Raw genomic sequence first — 4838 nt, 5'->3', positions numbered from 1 at the left:
ATGGAACAAGTTTTGTTTAGAAACATGCCACAACAAAACCTACTTTGAGAACTCACAATCTTGAAGTTCAAGCAAAATACATAAAACAAAAGGGGAGAGGAGAACAGAAGTGATTTGAAAGCATGCGGGAGAACAGTGGGAACTAGTGGCTTATGGGCACTAGACATGGCTAGGAGAGGCAGAGGAGAGGAAAGTAGATTAAACAAGCTTAAGAGTATATAAAGAAACATTATGAAATCCCACTAGTTTTTAAGCTAATTAAAAGTATAATTTTCAAAGGAGAGTTTGAAGAGAAGTACTCCACATTAGGGAGCAACGCTGCTCCCAGAAGGCATGGATTATTAAATGGAAACCTCAGCACCAGGCACAGGTTATCTCCCTATGCATTATTAATCAGACAGGACCTAGAGGCACCCAAGAAGCAACATGGGCTATGGCCACTGGTCTTGGTTGCTCACCAGAACTAGACAATAAGGCCTTACTGTGGGAGGCATCATGCACTGGTAGCAGGATACAGAGACATCAATCTTGAATTGTCCAGAATATTGTCCCTGATGGGTAGCATTCATAGTGCCAGATGGCACTGTACAGGCTGCTGGGCAAGAAAAGGAATCAATGGTCTCACCCAGCACTGGATCCTGCATACTTCAATGCTGACCTACTGGGCAAGAAGTACTCGCCATCACAATAGTGACACATGATTATGGGGTAAACAGCCACTCTCTTAATTGGATTTGAAGCCTGTTCCAAAGGAAGGAATTAATTCCTGAAACTGCAAACATGCTCAAAACTCAAGGGTAGGGAGGTCATAGGCCCTAGGGGAGTGTGTATTGATGTTACTTTTTATAACAGTCGTATTATCACACAGTCTTCTAAATATTTTTGTTAATATCTGTTACCTTCCCCTCTTACCTCAGCCATCGGACTTCTGGCAGCCTCTGCTTGGAGGCTAACAGATGCTCTCTGTTGACTGTTGATTCGTCTTTGAAGAAGCTGCCTGAGCATGCCCACCACCTGAGTACACCCAATGCCTGAGTATGCCCACCGCCTGAGTACACCTAATGCCTGAGCATGCCCACCGCCTGAGTACACCCAATGCCTGAGTATGCCCACTGCCTAAAGATCTTCCAAACCTGGGGACTTTGGCACCTGAACCTTTTTTGCAGTATGCAAATGTCATGTAATCTAGATATTCGGTTTCTCCTGTGACTATAAAAACCTTGGCTTATTTGGCTTATTCCAAGTAAAGTGAAGTCTTGATGGGCTATTTCAACTTGACTTCATGTTTTCTCTTTGCATTTCAAACCCTCTATTTCAGGTCCTTTAGTCCCTCCTGGCTGAGAGAAACCAGTTCATAAAACTGCAGGCAGTTTCAAACATCCATAGATTTGTGCTGTTCCAAACCATAGTACAGAGTGTTCATGATGCTGAGAATTAGTGACTGTGAGTGCTCAGCTATAGATGGGTTATTATAGCACTGCCCTCTCCCAAGGCTCAGGGAACATCAAGGAAGATGGGCAGAAAGAATGTAAGAGTCAGAAGAAGGACTGCTGGGTCCTCTGCACAGGGCCTGGCTTCTGGTCACAGGAACCACAGCAACCGTGGTTACCTACACAAGACTTGCATAAGATCAAGCCAGTTAGAATTCCAGCACGGAGGCTGCTAGAAAGATGACTCCATTTTCAGAGGACTAGGGTTCAATTCCCAGAACAGACATGGTGACTCATAACAACCATCTGTAACTCCAGTCTCAGGAGAATCTGATACCTCCTGCCTTCTGCCTTCTGCCTTCTGCTGACATCAGGCTTGCAAGTACTACACAGATATGCACGCCAACAATCATACACATAAATAAAGATACATATCTTTACATGTAATATAATATATATATATATATATATATATATATATATATATATATATATATAAATACTGGTATGAAGAAGGGAAGAGATCCTGAGGCCCCCCTCCTAGTTGAGTCAATTGATGACTGCTGTGTGGAGGGAGAGTCACCTTTCTTTAGGAGAGAACACAGTGTTCAGTCCCCCACTCCTCAGTAAATGTCCCCACACCCATGTCTATATGGGAACCACTAATGCTATCAGATTGAAAATAAACAGTAAGTAAGGGACGGGAGAGATAGCTCAGTGGTTAAGAGCACCAGCTGATCTTATAGAAATCAAGGGTTCAATTCTCAGCACATACAGGGCAGCTTAGTTCCAGGGGGTCTGATGCCTTCTTCTGACTTCCATGGCACCAGACATACATATGAGGCATAAACAGGAGTGCAATCAAACACTCATACACATAAAATAAATAAAATATTTAAAAAATAAATAGGGATGACATGAAGTTCAGAGAAAGATGTGATGAAGGACACTCCTAGAAGGAGCTGGAAAAGGAAATATGGATCAAGATACGATCAAGATACATTGTATACACGCCTGCAATTTTCAAGAGATAGTGCAAATAAAAACTTTAAAGAGAAAAAGTGTAAGTAAGTAAGCAAATGGAATACAGGTAGTTGATGTTTTCTCCCTGGTTGGGCTGAGGGATGGAGCATAGTTTCACACTGAAGGCTCAGGTCATTCTGGGAAGAACAGTTTTCACACACACTTCAATAAAGCCTTACCGGACAAAGACATGGCCACCCACTTCTTCTCTCCCGTGTGGGAGCTTTACTTCTGCAGATGTGTCTGCAGCACTGGAGCCACGCTTCGCCAGCCTTTCCCGTAGTCTGGCTTCATCTTTGGGAAGGTGCATTAGGGAAGGGCTTCCTAAGCATTCGTCTACCGGTAACTCCTTTTCACCCAAGAAATTCTTGTGTGATCTTGGGTCTAGAGACGTATAAGTAGATACAAACTAAACATTTATTTTTTTTTTAACTGTAGCTTTCACTTTATTCAATTTTTCTATACACGTTTGTGTTTTTACAGTTCGTAAGCAGAAAAACCAATATAAGTAAAATTAAGAAATTAGGAAGAAATATTTACACCCCACAAATGATTACATCCCCCTTCCCAATACAACTGGAAAGATAGCTTGGGGGTGGGGGGGGAGTGAAGCGAGACAGAGTTCCCAGATGAGAGAATACACCTTCAGCAATGAGGCTGGATCTCGCTTCTGTAGGCTAAATGCAACCAGGAAGATATCCTTGATCCCTCGAAGAATGCCAGTTGTTTCTACCTTTTATAACAGAAGTAATACTTCCTGCTGGGTGTTCTGGTATTTGTGTATGTGTATTGTCTTTTCTATCAACAGTAAAGGTCTGTTGCCCAGGCTAGTCTGTCATTTCAGAGCTTAAGTGATCCTCCTGCCTCAGCCTCTAGAGCTGCTGCAACTACAGGCATGTACTGCCCTGCCCAGAGGTATTTTTATTAACTGGAATTGTCCCAATCTACTTTAAGTTTCCAGGCTCCCTTTCTTCCCTGTCACCATTCCTGCAGGACTTCATTATTCCAGCTGGCTAATGAAATGTTATTCACTAGGTCACTGCCTTGCTCGAGGGAAGAAGGCCCTATGAGACCATGGGTCTAGAACTAGTTGCTCTCAACACTGCTCAGCTTGCTTCATCAAACCTCATAACTCAACTTCATGCTTCAAGAAGCTGGAAACTGTGCAGACTAAAGCCATTTCTAGGAGGGGTATCAGCTGAGGTAAGAGCTAATTATAAAAGAAGAAGGCCTGAGGTAAGGTGGCAGCATCCATGACTGTTGTGTTCAGTGCCTCGCAAAGTGGATGCAGATCAGGAAGGTCCAGGGTCTAACTCCTTCAGTTTTTTTCTGGACGCCTCGGAGCTGACTTTGACCTCAGTTGATGCGAGTCTGGACACTGGCTATACCTGCAGCCAGCTTTAGGCCATCCCAAAAGCTGGCTTGGGCCTGCTGCAGACTGTGAGGAATCAAGATTCCAAACCAGTTCAAGGGATCTTGAGGAACTACAGAGGGTCTTTGGCCTTGGTAGGGCCCTTACGCCTGCTCAGAGATGCTTCACTAGGCCCCAAATACCTCGGGAACCTGAGCATCAGCTTTGATCACCTTGAAGGTCTGGGGTCCATCCTGGGCCTCACTGGCATGCACACATACCTGAGGCTCCATACGCAGGATATACTGAAGGGCCCTACTGACTTGGCTCCCATGGCATAATGAGCCTTGGCAAGTGAGAGCCAACCCTCCTCCACCTGGGCGTTCAGCGCCTCCCACTTCGCCTCAAGTTCCTTGGTCACTGAGCAGCTGGAGGCACTTAGAGTCCAATTCCTCTCACAGAGCCTAGACCGCCATAGCCCAGCCAATCTTGGGACGTGGATGGGCCCAAACGTTTATTCTTAAGAAGCAAGAAAGAGACTCTTAATCAGTTCTTTGGTATATAAGTCTTTTCATCCTTATTAAAGATAAAGCATATTTTTTCTGATGAGATGGAAGTGTTTGATTATTTTGACATAAAGAATTAATTAGGCATTGGTGCAGAAGATGTGCTTTGTATAAATAATTAGCACAAAAATGGTAGAGATATGTGAATAGCCATTTTGGAAATTTTTGTTATCATCTCAAGCCAAAACTATTTAATGAGCTTTTATAAAAATAAAGTCAGCATTTTTCTTTTTATTGCAGAAAAGTTTATTTTTCTTAAACAAATAGTAAATAATTTTGGTTAAGCTTGTTCCTAAATACAAATAAATTGATTGAAAATTCTATAGTCAGCCTTTCTTTCTCTCTTTCTTTCTTTCTCTCTCTCTCTTTCTTTCTTTCTTTCTTTTTTAAACATCATCTCATTTCATAGTCCAGGCTGTTCTGGAACTCACTAAGTAGCCTAAACTGACCTTGAGTTTACTGTGATCC

General features: G+C 42.9%; 1 pseudogene; it reads right to left on the bottom strand.

The window, feature by feature from the left end:
- Nucleotides 1-3745: 3745 nt before the first annotated feature.
- LOC116070747 lies at nucleotides 3746-4280 on the bottom strand (annotated as a pseudogene).
- Nucleotides 4281-4838: the final 558 nt, after the last annotated feature.

The sequence above is a fragment of the Mastomys coucha genome, unplaced genomic scaffold, assembly GCF_008632895.1.
Source record: "Mastomys coucha isolate ucsf_1 unplaced genomic scaffold, UCSF_Mcou_1 pScaffold1, whole genome shotgun sequence".
Taxonomy (NCBI): Eukaryota; Metazoa; Chordata; class Mammalia; order Rodentia; family Muridae; genus Mastomys; species Mastomys coucha.
This window is presented reverse-complemented; position numbering and strand designations above follow the sequence as displayed.